The 18,855-nt window shown below is 41.2% G+C and overlaps 1 protein-coding gene and 1 long non-coding RNA gene across 3 annotated transcripts in view; one reads left to right on the top strand and one right to left on the bottom strand.

Moving 5' to 3' along the window:
• The window catches only part of PRLR (prolactin receptor), a 450,951-nt gene that overhangs the window by 260,769 nt on the left and 171,327 nt on the right, over window positions 1–18,855 (top strand). The gene's annotated exons all lie outside the window — the stretch shown is intronic.
• LOC138282856 (uncharacterized) overlaps window positions 17,309–18,855 on the bottom strand; it is a 103,897-nt gene continuing 102,350 nt past the window's right edge. Inside the window, exon 3 of the long non-coding RNA XR_011201013.1 lies at window positions 17,309–17,814. This is a non-coding gene — a long non-coding RNA (uncharacterized lncRNA). The remainder of the gene's footprint in view (window positions 17,815–18,855) is intronic.

Raw genomic sequence — 18,855 nt, 5'->3', positions numbered from 1 at the left:
CCCAAGTATTTCACTTTGCCAAAAGCAAACAGGAGCACTTCGTGTTTGAAAAGTGCAACAAATCCATAGCTGGACTGTTTGATGTTTGTGCCTGGTACAGCGAGTTCAATCATTTTGAATAATTGGAGTGATGCAATACCTTAAAAGTGTAGGGTGAGGGAGCTAGGAGGGAAAGGGGGTCCTAATGAATACATTCACACTCCTCAGGAATGTAAACACAGCAGATGGGGTGAGAGTATCTGTGGGTAAATGTGATTCTAGAACAAGGGGCAAATTGATACAAGTGATAGAGTGGGCTCAGGAGTAGAATATATTTTTGCCTGTGTTGCTTTCCTCCCCCAGCAACAATGATATATTTGGAGCTCCCACCCGCAATACTGAACTCCTTGCTTACCCCTGCTGGTGGCATCTTAAAGCTGGTCTAGGTCCCCGGAAAGGCAGACCAGATGGGCCAGCCACTCTGGTATCTAAATATCCTCTAACTGTTGGTTCTTTGTGTACTTGACAACTATACTCTCTCGAATGCTGTGAGGATGCTCAGCATTCAAGATGTTTGCTGGAAATTTGTGTTTTTATATATATATGCACTATTTTCTCACCACTCCTGTGCTAAAACCTCCCTGTGTTTGACTCTGTGAAAGGCAAAACGAATATAGGGGCGAATGTGTGGGGCTTGATGAAAAAAATAAAACATTGTTACCAGATTTTTAGGAGGATTCAGACCTGAAAAACTTGATGTAAATGTGTTTATTGCTGTGTTTTATAATTCCAAGCCTAATTATGCTTCTGAATAAAGGTCAGATTGAGAGCACTAGAGAATTTGTGTTCTAACTCCGAATACTCGAAACAGGAATGACATTAGGGTTGTATGATAATGGAGTCCAGATTGACAGCACTTGACTCCGTAGTTCAGGTTTCCAGGTCAGAATACTGGAGGGTGCTTTCACAACTCTGGACAATGGAGTTCAGATAAACAGTGCTGAGAATCAGAGTTCACATTAACAGAGAAAAGCAATACGTTTAAACCAACAACATTGAGCCCTAGATTCAGACAGACAGAAAATAATCTTGAATTCCCATTGCTATCTGGTGTCTTTGTAATGTTTTTAACTTAAGGTTTTCTTAAGTGTCATATGACGTCAATGTGAGTTTTTGACCAAGAATGTCAGTATCATCTCCAGCGTCCATTGCTGCTTACGCAAATCCCACTGTTTGGAGTCACTAATGATGAGCTCAGTGTCTGTCTCCACTGTCAGTTCTGTTCAGTTTTATAGTTATAGACCTCAGTCAAGGTCAACGAAGTACAAAACAGAAATATAACGTATTGTATACAATGTTCATAGAAAAACTTTAAAAACATTTAAAAGTACAATCACATTAGGAGGAGACATCATTAAAGTTAGAGTGGCAAAAGTGGATTTTAGCTCACACTTCGTAAGTAGTGAATATAAAATCTCTTGACAGCATACTTCTAAACTTAATCAGTGAAACAACACATGGCCAGGATCTTGCACTGGACACAACCACTGAGTATATGATTGATCCGCCCAGGTCCCAGTTATGGCTTCTAATGGTAAGCTTCCTACTCTCAACAAAATATGGTTCTTCTAGCTTTGTTTTTTTAACAGATCTTCATGGTACAGTTGTATTTTATTCTCTGCAACATTTTCTGCTATTATCTTATAGTGCTTTCATTTTCTTACAATGTTCACCATCCATTATAGAGCTGAGCTGGGGGATGACTCTTCGATGGACCACTTTTTTGTTTGCACGGTAACCAGTCTTTTAGGAATTCCACAGGTATTTCAAATGCCTGTAAGGCATGGTTAAAATTCGTGGAGAACATCCTGTGTGTTCCATGACTTTATGCCAATTTTTTTTTCAAAGGCCTGCTCCAAGAACCCTCCATGAAGGACCCCAGCAGATCACTACAGCCAAGGCTCAGGATTAAATACTCAGCAGAACAAATTCAAACCATAGATCTCGGACTGGGACGGACATCCCCATAATGCAGTGTGTATGTAAAAGTTTCCCTTCTGCTTAGTGGAAAATGGATCAAACCTTGAATGGAATATATTATGAATGGCAGAGATTTCTACTTTTAGACATGGATTACATACATAAAATGTATTTTCTCAAGATCTCTGTAGACTGCTCTTCTGCCCCCTTCGCTCCCCTCTCCCAATAAGCCCTGGCCTTATTACTCTACTGATTTACGTCATATTTAGGGTTAAGGTCAGGGGAAAATATTCTTCCTGTATGTGATCACGTTTAGTCTGCATCTAACATTCAATTGTAGTGACTATTTTTCTTTCTACCATTGAAAATCACAACCTTACTTTTTAGCACATTGATCTTAACGAAATGGTAGGTTGCGTATATTTCATCCAAGTTGTATTGCAGAACGAGTACAGCATTATTAAAAAGAAGTTGGTCTTCTGTGTACATTAGGGTATATATGCAATTTGGCCCTACCTTGGGGGGAGAGGGGTTTTATAGGTAGGGCTACTTCTTCAAATGTATAAATGCTCTTGTTAAATCATAAAAATATAACAATGCGAACAGCTGGGGAGCATATACACAGCCCTGCTTTATTCCATTCCATGTTTGTAATCATTTGGTGAGTTCTCTATCTGTTCCAATTAGTACCTGGCACTAAGTAAAGAAATGTAGAGCAAATATTAATTTCAGAAGGTTCATCAGTATCTCAAGCTCAGTCAATTTCTTCCGAACAGTGAGTCTGTCATCTTAGTCTTAGGCTGTTGAAAAGTCAGTACAAACCATATAGCCTGCTTGCTCATAGCTATAACACACCTCTATGTCTGTACTATGTCTGTGTTGTTGAGTGAAGAACAGTTAGGCTTAAATCACAGATGTTCACAGGGTATAAAGTCTTTCTCAGTGAAGATGCTCAAGATAACTGTTAATAAAAATCTACCTAAGGGCACTAATGTTCCATAATTTTGTGTTATCGTTCTTGAACCTGCATCATGGCAGGTGGACTTTGTTTCATCTTCATCATTTCAAGTCACCTCTGGGTGATAATGAAGTTCTATGAACCCTAAATTCTGCTGCTATGGATTTAACTGGAATTCTCTAAAGAGTCAAGGGCTGGTGCTGGGCCATGTAGCTGAGGTGTGAGGGATGGGGATACATGAGTGACGTAGGAGAAATTTGGAGTCTTAAGTGCCTTGCGCATTTTTTTTTTTTAGAAAATCTGTGTTTTTTCTCCTCTTATTGAATTTTCATATTTTTTAATCTTTTGCCCATTCGTTTAGAGCCACTGACGTTTCCGTAGCTTGTTTCATAAAAAGTAAATAACAGGGAATCTTATATATATTCAGTGGAAACGAGGAGCTATTTTTAAACAGATTTTCAGGGAGTATGCGTGTTTGGGTGAGTCCTGATTTTCAGGTGTATGTAATAAAATTGTCTTGCCTTCTTTACTGGTGTGTCATCTTGGGTTGATTTTTTTTCTTTTTTTTAATCCTTTCTCTGGCCTAGGGCATGAAGAGTTTGTCCACACTGCTCTTTCTCGGTGCCGATAGCCGAGCATCTAACTAATGCAGAGAGAATTGATGATAACATTTCTAGGACATGGTCTTCACCCATAGAGTTTTTTTTCCAACAGGGTTAATATCGAGCATAGGGATCTACTTAAGGTCGGTTGTGCCTCAGACAGTTAAATCTGCAGTTCCGCTGGGATGAAAAAGCCTTATGAGAGCAAATCAGGAGTATCAGATAAGTTCTGTTCAAAAGGCAAGCTATTGTTAGGATTGCTTTTAAACAAGTATAGTTTTGCTTTAGAAGACCCAGCTTTTACAATTGAGGGTGGATACAATTTCTGTATCTGGGAGCCTAAATTTCAGTGGCAATAGACTATGTAGTTTGGTGTCTCAGTTTCTTCATCCTTCATTGAAAGTAGGTTCAGAGATTCCTCACCAACTATTTTCTGAAGAACGACTTGCTTCTAAATTTGAGCATGTGGCTGAGCATTTTACTCTCAGTGTGTTTTGCTGTTGTTTCAGTTACGTTTAGAACCTTCCTCCTGAGGAGTCGCACAAGAGAAGCTATTTGCTTGTTTTTTTTCTTTGATGCTTTTGGACATGAAAGTGGCACAGACATATTAGAAGCAAGAGTTCTGGAGCATACCGCTTAATAGTCATTGTTTATCTGATTCCCTTTCGAGCTCTCCAAAAATAATAAATGCACTGAAGAACATCTTCTTCCTGTTAGAATTTAGAGTTTAGTTTGGGTAGCCTTCAGTGCCGAATACTGGCAACAAGAACTCCATTTTACAAAAACTGTACTGTACACTTCGCAGCAGTGGAATCTCATGTTCGCATTGATGGTATTACAATGGCTGACCTGGAAATTGTAGAACCAGAATTTACATGCAGTGCCATGCATGTCCACTGACAACAGTAGATACGATTGTTTTCAGTTGTTTTTAAGTCGAGCCTACCATACAGTGCAAGCTGCCTGGCTGCAAAAGATCTATTGTGGGCTTACCAAGACCTTATAGGGACTTGCTGCCCACGCATTGCTTACTATTGGTTGGCTTGTTCATTATTGTCTTTGTCACTTTCCTGGATCATAGCCACTTTAACAGCTCTCTGATTGGCTGACTTCTTTCATTTTACTACTCACTTTTAGGGAACTACTCTTTTATTTTGGTTTAAGCACTCAGTGAGAGTTCATGTGTTTTCCAGCTTTTTCCCTTGTGGGCTATCTTTCCCCTGTGCTCGTTGTTACACTTGTCCTATTGTTGTACGCTCTTTCTAGTTTTCTACCCCACAGACTCTCTGCCTAGCTCGCTCTCTGTGTTGCTTTCTCACTTATTTGCTTTTCCCTCGTGCCTCATGCTCTTCCTCTTATGCTGTTTTCCCTTCCTATAGACCACTCCCCATTGCGCCCCCACTTTTTTCACCCCACACCCATCATCTTTATTTATTTATTTATTTTACGAAGAGCAAACGCCAGCCTGCCATAAAAAAGAAATACTTTCACTTTACTTTTTTAATTTCTTTTTAATTTACTAATCTATCTTGGATCAGTAAATAAAAAGAAATCAGTGCTCACATAATTTTGTAGGCTTGCAAGCTTAATCACACACGTATCTAGATATAAAAGAATTTGGCCACAACATCACATTTTTGTTTCTTTCTGTTTTTTAAAAACTTTTCGAGAGCATCTTGCTGATGCTGTAGAGCATCACCAAAAGGCATTGGCAAAGTGAGTAGGTCCCAAAGGAGAGACCTAATGGCTTCACAATGTTTTTTACACTGGAATTTAGACTGGCAGCACAGAATGCTGGCGCTACCATTGGTAGTTCCCTATACTGGTGTTTACAGTGGCAGCATTAAACACCAGAGATTATAGTGACAGCACCGGGTGTTTTTGTTGCATTGACAGCACTGCTCACTAGATGTCACATTGACAGCGGAGTGAACTGACGTTTATACTAGTAACACTCTTATCAGGAGTTCACGGTGGCAGAACTGGACCCGGGATTTTACATCACGATGCATAAATGCCTGTCCATAGAAGTAGAAGTGTTAATCTGTAGGCGATTACTCTGAGTGTACAAAAGTAACACATTTTACAATGTGCCTGAGAGCTCTGCTGGGTCACAATTGAGTTCCAGATCTTGCTGCTTCTCTTTCTTGCTTTTCTTCTGTGATCGCTGCATGAAGGAAGCATGGAAGGGGTGGTCCTGGTGTAGACAGAACTGCCAAGGACCCCTCCCAGGCACAGACTTAATGGCTGACCCTTTAAAGGCTGTATTGTAATACTTTGCACTTGTAGTTAGCTATTATTAACTGTAATCTTGTCCAGGCGCCACAGTCCTGAGGAAAAGGTCTGCAGTTCCTTCGCACCCTCCCCCTTCTGTTCTGCTTCTTTGGGTTGCCCGTGTTGTTACAGACAGTACTGAAAGGTTTGCAACACTTGTGACGTAACCAATCTAGCCACAATTCTGCTACATCGTGGGGGGCTAAAAAAGGATGTGACGTTGTTGAAATGATGCTCCTGCCCGCTGTCAGGGCTCAGCTGTATTCTGCTATAATTGTGACAGTGAAATAAGGCCAGTCTTGTAATTCTAATGTGATAGTGCCATACCCCATTTTAAAACTAGTTCTTCCCTGTAAATCAGATCTAAACATTGTTGAATCTGTGTTTGAAGAAACTAAGAACCTGATCAACACATAGGAAGCGTTTGAGATCAGGTTCTCCCATTGTGTGGTGTTTGTCCAAAATGACGAGGTAAAAAAGTTATTTTACTTTGTATTTATGTAGCACACGCTTTTGATATTGGTATATGGCCTCAGTGGCCTGTCAGCCATCTGGAGTATGTTTTATCACATCCATTCAGTACAATCAGACCAATCAGTACAATACTGTCTCCTTTCTCCAATGGCACATCTCTCAGCTCCTTAGTTGTAGCTCTCCATCAATGTGTGTGTTCCAGTGTAGATGTTTCCCTGCCCTGGTGTGCACTTTTGCCTGCATTATTAGTGTTCAAGTCTCCATCAATAGCTGCATCTCCCTCCTTCTGCGTGTTACAAAACAGCCCAGTGATCTTGCCCATCAGTATTGATCTACAAGTCTTCCTGTTGCTCTGAATTTTTCTCCTTGTCCTAGTGTCTCTGTCCAGGGTCCTGCTTTCCCAGCGGTCCATGTCTCCGTTTCTCACAGTACCTGTGTCCACCTGTGTCCTGATGGCCATGTCTCGTGATCTTTGGGCCTGTTCCCCCAGTATCAATGTCTCAGTGTTCATGTCTTTGTCTCCCTGTTCCAGTGCCTCTTCGTCTAGACTCTCACAGTCCCAGTGTCTCCCTGTTCCACTGTGTGCACCAAAACCACAGCTATAATTACAGATCAGCAAAAAAATTGAATGACTAGATGTCGGTTGTACGGCACATTGTCAAGATACACGTTTCCAAGCCTAGGCATAATCACAACACCGTGTTTGGATTGTGGGTTTTTGGGATACACTATTGCAATTCTAGACATGAAGATTAAGGATAGGCTGGATACATAGTTGCGATTCCAGACATGAAGCACACACCAAGAATATATTGTGGACATGTGGATACACAGTTGCAACTACAGACAGGAAGGGAACACCACGTTTGGAATGTGGACATTTGTGGTACACAGTTGCAATTCCAGACATGAAGACTGTGGATAGGTTGGATAGAAAATTGCAATTCCAGACATGAAGAGAACCCCACGTTTAAATTGTGGACATTTTTGATACACAGTTGCAATGCCAGATATGAAGAGAACAACAAGATTGTACTGAGCAAATCGGAGAAGGTTGAAGCACTGTGACACACGTTCAATGTGGATGTAAAGATATCAGAGTGAAGATGGTGAACTGATGCACATTTGATCTTCCTTACTTTTTCATAAAGCCAGATCACAAAGGGTGTCACAGAGTGATTAATTATTCATGCTGGTTAGGAGCCCAAATAAGGAGTCACAGTGGTCTATTTTGTGCCAATTTCATTGTTACTGGTAAAAGACGCCAAGTTAGCCTTCTGACGCTATATTAGCGATGTACGTATTTGTAGAGCGATGCTGCCCAATGTGTTACCTGGTGATGCATGGCCAACCTCACAACACTGGTTAGAAGAAGCGCTACGCTTGGCTACACATAACTGTGCCTGTTTATTTCAAAGACTGATTAACATTTCTGTAGCTGAAGCAGTGAATATACGGATGTCGTTCAGTAATGTCTAGGGATTGTAAGTGCAACCTCTTTAATTTACACAACAGCCATTGTGTTTTCAATTATGTGGTGTTCTGGCCCTTCAGTTCTTGTAGCAGAAGTGATGTGGGCACGTTTGTGCTAAGAACCCTATCAGCAGAGGTCTGCAAGGAAAGGTAAGGCAGATATTATGTGGTGGATATCAGCAGCAACCTTTAGGGCTCCGTAGGGGCTGCAGTGGTAATTATTATGTGATAATTGCATATGGCAGAAATACTCTGTGATGTAATTTGATAATACTGAGTGAACCCTGGCCCTACCATTTCTGAAGAAACCTATAATAGTCATAGAATAGCATTTGATAATACTAAGTAAACCCTGACCCTAACATTTCTGAAGAAACCTATAATAGTCATAGAAAATTCTAAAACTATAGACTGATCTCAAGTTTGCCGTACTCTGAAAAAATACCACAATGCACAATAATTCAAAAGCTGCATCAGTTTATTTAGAATAATGAGGATCTGTGTGACTCCAGACTTAAGAGGATTTAAGTATTATTTGAAAAAAGAACAATCAAAGCCGTAAAGGATGACCACAGATGAGAAACTGAATGCAGTGCCAGAGAGGCTGATTAACTAGATCTGTCAGCGGCTTTCAAGCCATGGACCACAGTGATAAATATATGGCCTACGGCTCACTTGGAGCTCAACATACTATTATTTGGGCTCTCCTGCGTGGGACATCTCTAACAGTCCCTTTTTTCTTTCCTCTGTGCACCATACTGTGGCAGGTTTCAGATATTCTTGTTATGTTTTTGACGTCACACCTTAATTGGTTTCTTATTGGTTCTCTGTATTAACCCAAGCCCACGCACTGTTCTGTTGTACAGCGCACTAACACCTGTTTGGTTCAGATTCACTTAATGAAACGAGAATAAAATACATTTTAAAAAAAATCAGCTGTCACAGGTGTAGCTGAAATCACCGCAAAAGGAGGGCTTTTGTTCCACAAGCAAGAAAAATTGAACCAAAGTGTCCCTCAATAGGCAACACACATATATAGCATATATTTCTGGCACTGCAGTGGTTGCTCGTTCACCGGGGCACGCGCGTGAACAGCCTCCACAGTAGCCGCCTAGCTCTGACCTCTAGGGATAATGTTACAAGTGCAGTCTCAGGAGTTGCTAGGCTGCAACAAATATTGTGATGGGTGCAGACGACTGTGGGAGCTTGCAGGCAGTATACTGATGCGTCTCCTTCAGAAGTCCATTTTTCTCTGTTTTTTCCTCACTATAGATGCTACATGCTGGATTCTTTATTCGTATATTGCCTTTCCTTGTTAGCCAGTCGTGTGTGTTATTCGAGAACATGCCAGTTTGTAACAGGATACTGCAGAGCACTTTCTGCTTCTCCACCCAGCTGGGTTGCATTTCTGTAATGCCAAAATGTAAACAATATGTACTCAGGTGGCTGCAATAACTAAAAGGTGGCTGCAATAACTAAATAAAAACCTTTACGTAATACCCCTATTACAGTATAGAGCTGCGTCAGCATTTCCTGCTCCATTTCATCAATAAGAATGGACACCTTCTCAATTGTAATGTCTGCCTTAAATGTGCTCCTCGGTGACATTGAATGAGACTGACCTCTAGTAACCAGACAGAGTACTATAGCGCCTCTTCTTCTAAGGCATTGCTGTGGTTTAAGCATTTTAAAAGTTGGTTCAAATGGATATTTTACTCCAAATTGACATTTTGTCTTCGATTTGATAATATTGCAATCTCATAAAGTCAGGATTTCTACGGATATCTCCAGGCTGATATTTTGGGACTAAATCAATATTTTACTCAATATCTGAATAATATTTTCTACCCCTTGAACATGTGTTTTAGGATATGCATTTGAGAAGGAGAAGACGCATACACGGGGTTCCTGATATAGCTCAGTGGAAGGGGGATCTATGCCATATATGTAGTGACTGGAAATGTCATCACAGCCATTTAAAGGGAAGTGCAATCTCGAGAATGGTAAACGAAATATGGGAGGGAACAGAGGCTTTTCCAATACCGAAATAGAGCGTGAGGATACAAATATGCTATCAAAGAGCATCACTTTCACTTGTTTGTACATAGTTATTGGGAAGACCACACCACTAGTTTTCATGATAGAACGCAATTTTGTACTGCTTGAACAGGGTTCAGGGAGGTGTGCGGCTCCAGTCCGTTGAATTTAAGCAGTCGCATGATGAATCACGTGCTTGGGGATTTAAATCTTGGTGCGCTCAGTATTGATTTATAAATTCATTGAAGCTTTGGTCCATTTTACTGGTTGAGTGTGTTTTAACCTGGCATTTGTCGGTTATTTAGAGTTTGGTGATTATGAGACATCCACCAAAAACAAGAGGATGTCCAATCCACCCTAGTTAGATAGTATACATGGCCATGCACTCCAAATAGAGCAGACAGGACAGCCATATATTTCCCACAAACTGCTAAGTGTAGTTCACAAAGTCTAAAATTGTGTCTAAATCCTCTCATGTTCTTACCAATGTTTCTAGCTCAGTGTCTCAAAATCTGCTACTGTTCCCCTAAACAAAATACCCGAGGAGAACCCCCACTAAAGCCCTGTTGGTTGTATTTTAAAAATACTTAACAATTTGAAAACACTATTAGGTTTTATCAGTGTTATTCAGAGTACCGAGTATTAACGTTTGGCACTACTCATTGTAAAAACTCATTGTGGAAGAACAATCCTTCCATCCCCTATTTCTTGCCCATTGTATTTTTACCTCTCTTGCAGACATGTCCACCACTCACTTTAAACAATGTCACTTCTTGAGGACCCTGCTATAATTGGGAACTGGCACACATTATGCATTTCTAACCCACAAAGTTGGAGTTAGTGCATGGTGGCTCAGGAGTAATGAAAAACTTAAGATACCAAGTTTTGAGTCGAAGCCAATTGGGCTTAAATGTCAGAGAGGTAGATTTAGCCGAATGTTTACGGCTTTTAAAACAAGTGTCAGAAAGTGGCATTAGGCCTAATTTCTGGACAGAAAGTGAGTCAGTGGGCTTGGTGGCAGTAGGATGTAGCGGTTTGCATAGGGTAAATTATACAGAGTTCAGATAATAAAGTTTATGGCCTTGTCTAGTCAAGCAAGGAAGATCAACTGAAAGATTATCTCAATAATCCAGTCACCTGAATATTAATGAGTTGCTTAGTGTTTAATTATGTTGAATGGTATGTTTTCGTATCATGTCTATACTTAGTAATTGGAAACCTGTTTTTGCAGGTTTGTTGGTTAAAAAACATCAATTTTCTTGGATAAGCAGGATGGAACCTCAAGGTTTCTGGCTGAGGAGGTGACCTTTAGAGAGGGGGATGTGGGTAAGGTCAATAAGAGAGAGTGATACTGTGAAAGAGGGAAAGTAAAAACACTGGACCTTGATTTTATAGAAAATGTTGATATCTTTAAGCCTCGGACTACTGACAAAACGAGTTCAGAAAAGTAGGGTGTGAGCCAAGTCACTAATGCGTGGTGAATTTAGAGAGGAAGGGTGAATAAGGTGTGTGACAGTCTTGAAGGCAGCAAAGAGGTCCAAGAGTATGATGACACAAAAAATGTGATGATACTGGATAATGCTGCCACAGTCAGAAAAGCTGTGTAATAGTGTTATATAAAGCCATTAAGGATATGGAAAATAACGTGTTTTAAAATATTAGATGGTGATTTGAGTGGCAAGAGGTATCAGTATTAGGTTTTATAAAGGGGTAGAGGTCCATTGCAGATTTCAGACAAGTTGTTTATGTACCAGGTGTGAGGGAATAGTTGAGGAAAGAGGTCAGGCGGAGAAGAACTGCGGATATGAGGAAGAGAGATTTGATACACTGAGAACAGAAAGGAGCAGTTGCTGCCGAGGGTAGGCTGAACTCTTTAATAGTAGATATGAGTTTAAATGAGAACTTTGTGGTAGCGTCTAAGTGTGTAGATGGCTGAGATTGAGAAGTGGTGGAAAGGTAAGAAAGGAGTTGTGGAACAGCCAGAAATGCAGCTACTGTGTTGCTTATGGTGATAATTTTGCTAGGAGAAATAAATACAGAAGGCAGGCACTGGCTGATGCGGGCGAGTCATTCAGGAGGTGAAACAGTAAGTTATTTAAAGTATGTTTGACAATTATGGCTGAAACTGAAGTGATATGATAAGATTTTGATAGTGGTAAGATTCATCATTGTCAAGGGCATTGGATAGTGTGCTCAAGGCTTTTTGTATCTCTCAAGGCTCCAAGTGGTGTGGTGTGTTTTCTATTTATGATTATAAGCAGGGTTGTGGCCATGATGCTTTAGGAAGAAGCAGTGGTGAGTAATGTGTAATAACTCACTCACTCTAATCGGATGAGGAGTTGAGCTGGAATGGAGCGAGGCCATTGGTCTGGTGCTGGACTATTATTACAAATATAAAGTTGAGCAGGTGGGTCACTGAGTTAAAAATGGGACACTGATTTATGTGATCAGCAGGTCAGGAGTCCACTCAGTCTTCCTTCCTTCTTAGCATGGTAAAAGGAGTGCTACCACCGGGGATAATTTCAATACAAGTTATTTACAGCACGGAGGAACGGCACAAGAGACCTATATAAAAACAAGTTGGAATTGCTGCTGCTATCACTATTTGTAGTAGATCCACCACTTGCAGAGAATGTGGAAACGTGGCTGACCACCTCGTTCTGAAGCTGACCCTCAAGACCACACAGTACCAGCTTTCAGATACCTACATTGGATCCAAGGGTTTGACTCTTCAACTGACAACCGCTAACCATGTATTCACCAGAGAATTTCCTTCCCCTTTGAAAGACTGTCAAGGCTTGCTTAGGTTTCTCCTGAATGTGCCAGAAAGCCCCCAAGCAACCTTTCCAATCTAATATAACCACGCTCTCAATGTGGCATTGTTTACTTAATGATCAAGTATCATCTAAAAAGTATGTTGGCTTCACATGTTTTTTAAATCTATAATTCATGGCTAACAGCTTCTGATTCCCAATGGTCTAGCACCAAATATGTGGGCTTGCTTAAGTATGGTGTGAAAAAGAGAAATATTGCCATAAAGCAGAAAAATGTTATTTAGAAAGTGGGTGAACAATACAACTTACAGTCTGAAACCATCTAGTGAAAAGAACAGGGAAAAACAATGCTAGTAGGTGGGGTTTTAATCATGACATCTATTTAAAATGTATGTTTTGTCTGTACTTATGTGGGGCATGGCAGCTGCTCATTGCTCCTCTAACAGGGAGAAGAAGTTTTTCTAGAAAGCTCTTGACTTATTTATATCTCCAAATTGAAGGGGACGGATTATATTTTAATATTCAATGGGATTCCCATAGTTAGAGACCAATTGCTATTGACTGGTATGAAGAAAAGCAGGACACCTTACCTGGGCTTCCTTTTTTTAAAATCTGTATTTCATGGCAATTATTGTGTGCTGGTGAATTATGACTAGGGCTCACGGTTTTATGATATGTATTGACATTTCCATCTGTATTTATCCATGTTTTTGTTACTTTTATATGTATGTATTCATATTTAATTTGGCTTTCGTTAACAAAAACTGGAGGCTGGAACTAGTATATATCTACATTTATTTCACAATAAATGGGCATGTGTGCTTGAATGCCTACATGATTCAATGATATGAATACCCACAGATGATGAATCAATGCACTTATGTGTAAGCATGCACATTTTAGTATTGACTTTATTTATATACTGCTGTTTAACATTCTTTACTAAAACTTTTTTCTGTTTTTAGCACCCTTTCCTGTCAATCTGCACAACTATTGGCCGAGTCATGAGTGACAGCATTTACAGTCAGTCAAAAAACAACCTTTCCATTTCTATCCACAATTAAAAATACATACAGACAAGAAAATGAATGGTTTTCTGTCTGTATTAATCTGTAAGAATCAGTAAAAACGGAAAACAATGAGCCTTAATTATTACCAAATAAATAATGAAATTAAAATAATTAATGTGAACTGCAGGGTTTGAACCTACTCTGCATTAGCAATGATTAAACATGTTTATAAATATTATAACATATGTGGAAAAACATTTCTTCTAATAATGTTATTTTTTCACTTTTAACCACTAATAACAGTCTGTAGCAAATATCCAAACTTACTAAGACATCAACTTTAAACTCTTCTTGCCCAAACCACAAAAAGTCATAATAACTTACTCCTGTAGGTGTCCTTCTAACTTTGGAGTATATTTCTGACTGCCATTAAAGTTACAAGCATTTTAGCATGGGAGTCTGTAACAGTCACACATTTCCAAGAGAAGCTGTGGAATACTTATGTGAATTCTGTGCCATTCCCATGCCTTGCCATCTATGCAGGCATGGAGGTAACACTAAACAGTTCAATTTCTAAAACATGTTTTTTAATGGGAAAAATACATTTTCCCATGAAGAAAATCCTTCTCCTCTGCCTCTTCGAATGTTGATGTTGTTCTTTCCACATTATTATCTTAAATACAGATTTACTCCTGCTGTTGACAGGAGAAATTCTAAAGATCCTATCCATGGTGGTAAATAAACCTTGCAAAGGTTTTTGTATACTCGATTGCAAGTCAGCATTTTGAAAATTGTTCCAAGGCATTCCTGGTCTGGATCCCTAACTCCTCATCCTTGTGTTCAGATTAGCTCACATGTAACAATATATCATACGAGGGCAATGCTAGGTTTGAGTAGAACACATTGCAAATGTAAATTCTCAGTTTGTGACTGTGGTAACCGAACGTAATGTTCCAACACAAGCCATTTTCATGAACATAGGTGCACAAACATCCTAGTGGATAAGACCAGACATTAGCGAACAGATTTATCCTGCCTAAATAGCAACACTTAGCACGTTTAGCGCCCAATCCAGAGTGAAATGAGCCAATGAGCCGTGGAAAACATGCACCGGCAAAGTCAGTAGGTCCCAAGTTTTGGATCTATTGGCTTTTCCAATGCTGTTCACTGAGGCTACTGCATGGGCAAACATGCTGCACAGCATTGGCAAAAAAAGAAGCAAAAGGCATTATGATGTGACTGCTTTTGCCGATTGCATCATTGTGTAGGTGCATGCATGTTTTACCATGTATTCATGCGCCTGCTAAATGACGTGGGCACCGCTTCTATTTTTTTGAATTGGCCGATTTAAGACAGGAGACACCACAGAGGTAGCTAAATAAAACAAGCATTTGCAATGCAACGGGTCTCGCGTTTGCTCATGTTAGCGCTGATAGCATTGTAAACTCCTATCCCGACTTTTCACCTATCGGCAAAAGTGCATTTATGTACGTAACCCGAAAAAGTGCAATTAACTATGTAAAGCGCTCGACTCCTGCCATCCGAAATCGCGCTAGTAAATTAGAGAAAAAGTAGTCCACGAGCCGGACAGAAATCAGCGAGCCTCGCATGTTTTCTGTACTTGGCCGATGCGCTCGAGGAGGGCTAGCCACCGAAAAAGGCATGACGTATGCATGCCTTCGACTAATGAAAGCAAGCAGATTTTATTAGGCAAGCCCACGAACCAATGAAAAACACTTACGTGACGTCGACAGGGCTCCGAGCCCTTTTCTAAACCCTAAAGCGTCTTGCTGCTTTACGCATGCGCGAGCGCATGCAATGCAGGCTCGACCCTAAAAAAGAAGCGTTTTGTGTAGTGGAGCACCTGCAGCAAAAGGCTGCTGCCAGGCCTGGCAAAAAAAGGGCATCAAAAAAATTGGAAATGTCTGCGAGGACTGTGGGTGAAGGGCAAAGCAGCACAGGCGGGAGAGAGCAACACAGAGTGGGGGAAAAAGATGTAAGAGAGAGCAGCGCACAAGGGAGAGAGCAACGCAGATCATGGGGAGAAGCATGTGCGAGAGAGTAGAACTTAAGGGAGAGAGAAACACGGAGTGGGGTGGCAGATGTTTGTGGGAGGGAAGCCTCACACAAAGGATGGTGCTACAGCAGTGCTTAATTTGTGCTTGTTGTTTTAGGTGCTGAGAACCGGCACTTATTTGTGAGGGCCGGGGCTTATTCTTCTGCCTCAAGCATTTGCTGCGAGCAAAAGACACATATGTGAAAGACGGAAGAAGGAAAAACTAAAAAGGGTCATAAAGGGAGAAAGTTGCAGGATGAGCTGAAGGGGCAGGGGTGGCCGTAAATAGATTGAAGAGGCCCGAAATGGCTTCAGGATTAAGCTGCCTCAGTATTCAGTGCTGGCAGATTTAATTACAGCAGCCTCTGTTTAAGAGAAGGGCTTTGAGCACCGCCACCTCTTAATTTACAAATTAAGTACTGTGCTACAGTACACATGCACTCTCACGGACAGAGTAGTTCCCTAACTGTGAACAGTGGAAGGATACAAGCTTTCAAATCAAAAGGAGGAGAAAGAAACTTTGCTTCAGTGGAGGGACAGTCTGAAGAAGGGAAAGGCGAGCCATCAGGTAAGAAGCAAGTAAATGAAACTGACAATAAAGCCAACCAATGGTAAGCAATGGACGCCTTCCAAGCCCATTTTTGGTAAGCCTACAAGAGGTCTTTTGTAAACAGACAGCTGTGCTCTCTGGTAGGTGAGCCGCTGGCGTCCCGTGCTCAGCACCGGCTCCTAATTGTATAACCAACACTTACGCATCCTGCCATAAGGTGGCGCTGCTTGTCCTAGTTACAGATGAGCTCAAGAACAATGGTTTATTACCTGAATATACATTGAAAATGGTAATTGGTTTGGGGCCTGGAATAGTCCAAACTGTCACACTTGTAGAGTGCAGTGGTTAGCAGCTGTCACTGGCCGCGCTGGCATGGCAATGGGTGATGCAGGCCGCTGCAGCCCTGACAAGGGCCCTGGCAGTTACTGTTTTACGTGAATCACAGAGCTTTGCGCCTCTGTGCACACAGGGCCCTTCGCCCAGTATCGATAAGGAACAGCATACGACACCTCTCACGAGGGCACATACAGATCATTCGGAAATGAGACTCGTTAGAACCCTTCCAAGACCCAGAGCTGGTGTGAAAAGAACAGGAAGCACCGCAGACACGCCAGCCCTGCTTTGGGACCTTTCCCTGAACATCGCCCCGGCTTGTACAGGAGCTCCGTGACACGGAGGCGGTGGAGCCGCTCCCACTGAGGGCTGAAAGCAACGCTCCCGGCTGCTATGCAAATCAGCCTCCTGCAGCACCGAGTCCCCGGCTAATGATGGGCGATGGCAAGAAGGGAAAAAACACCCGTCGAACCTGTTATGTAGTTTGACGGGGCTGAGAGGAAAGTAGGCCAGAGTTAGCAGAGTTTACATATCCTGCAGATGAAAATGTGCGGCGTGGTCTTTGACATCTTGGGCCGATTAGTGGAAACCCACAGCAGGGATTCTGTCTCTTTTGATGTGGTCGTCATTAACCTACCACGATGGGCCAATTCGGCCGATGCGCACGATTTTATAAGACACATAAAAGCATGAAAAACACTGACTAACATTTTACCATAAGTCTCAAAGAACTTCTTCTTTCGAGCATAATGGGGCAAACCACAGAGGACAACGGGGGGAGGAGAGGAAGGGGGTCAAACACATGTCTAATACACCAGAAACGAGTCACTGTGATTTATTGAACATTAGTGTACCTTCAAATATGGTTAGAGCTCTCTCTCTCTCTGTTTATTGAAAATCAAGAAACATTCTGTTCTACGATGCAAGATAATTAAACAGAACATCAGCATATGCAAAGGGAGAGAGAGAACACCAGCCTGCTGGGGGATGAAAGCCTAATTACTCTGTTTTCCCCTTTAGGTCTGCCCAGAGATAGCTTTTAGCTGTTCAGAGAGCTATTATCATCTAAACAGAGGAACAAACGGGCCTTTGTATATGGACACTCCTACGTTCATCAGCCCCTGGAATTCACAGCAGCGTTAAGCTGTTTGGTTCACGCAGCAGTCAGACGAGTCTGCATAAGGAGGGCAGAGCTCTGGTCTTTCAGTGTTGGTAACTGATGTACGATTTAGCGCCTCATAGGCCGATGTTTCATAGTTTGGCGTTTCTCATCTGCCCTGTATCGCGATCGGTTCTCAACGAGCATCCGTTTCCCTGGTAAGACAAAAAGAAGGCAACAAGTCACATTCATGAAGGTTAAATAAACACATCATTTATGTCAACAAGGACCTCGGGGATGAATGCTTATTACATTCGGAGCGTTGATACAACTCTATTAGGAGCAAATTAAATTCAGTAGTCTAACAAGCGTTGGCAAAGCAAGTAAGTCAGACTTGTCAAGCGATGAGGTTTCCAGTGTAATGGCATTTTTAATGTATTTTGACACAGAAATAGGAAAAAAACACACATTTAAAAAGGCTTTCTGCCATGTAGATGGCTGCCTTATGCTTACAATAAATACAATCTTAAAAATGAAGGCACTTACATTGGGTGCATTCATTTCAGCAGTTACAGTAATAATTGTAATTACCCTATGTCATTTCAGCCGTGCTTGAGTTTTTTTGAGGCAGGAAACCAGTGGGAAGAAAATTTGCTTTGTGATTAAATGGCTTTGGATGTGACCCTTGGCAGGGGTAAAGGCATGAGATATGCCAATGGCAGTCGGGGTCATGGGGGTGTATATGACAGAAGAATAACTACTATGATGTCAGTGAGTCACATGAGATTTGACACAGGAGAATGGGAGAAGAGGTATGTTTGAAATTGGATTATTGGCTGAGGAGTGGTGAAACCTGCTCAAGCTGTAACCACAGTCTCTGTCAAGGTGAAACACAAGCAAATGCCAAATTAACCTGTGCTCACCTTTCTGGTTGCTTGGAACAAAGCAGTCAGGCTTAACTTAAAGGCAATGTATGAAGTATTTATGCAGCACTTCAAACAGTCATAAAGTGAAACCACAACCCTAGAAAATTCCTCACCAATTCACAAATATAAATTAAAACTGAATAAGTTATTTGAGATCAAAACAGCAAAAATCCAATCTGTAGAACCAAAGAGATGTAATTTTTAAGTTTAAGTAAGAAGAGTGCCTAGAAGTACAAAGAGATAACTGTTGTTATCTGGTCATACTGGACTGAGACAAAGTCACAAGTGCAGGCTGACCCCGATGGAGCAAGGGGTGAATGCAGGGACCAA

This window comes from Pleurodeles waltl, chromosome 1_1, assembly GCF_031143425.1.
Source record: "Pleurodeles waltl isolate 20211129_DDA chromosome 1_1, aPleWal1.hap1.20221129, whole genome shotgun sequence".
Classification (NCBI taxonomy): Eukaryota; Metazoa; Chordata; class Amphibia; order Caudata; family Salamandridae; genus Pleurodeles; species Pleurodeles waltl.
Note: the sequence above shows the minus strand (reverse complement) of the source record. Positions and strands in the feature narration are given on the sequence as shown.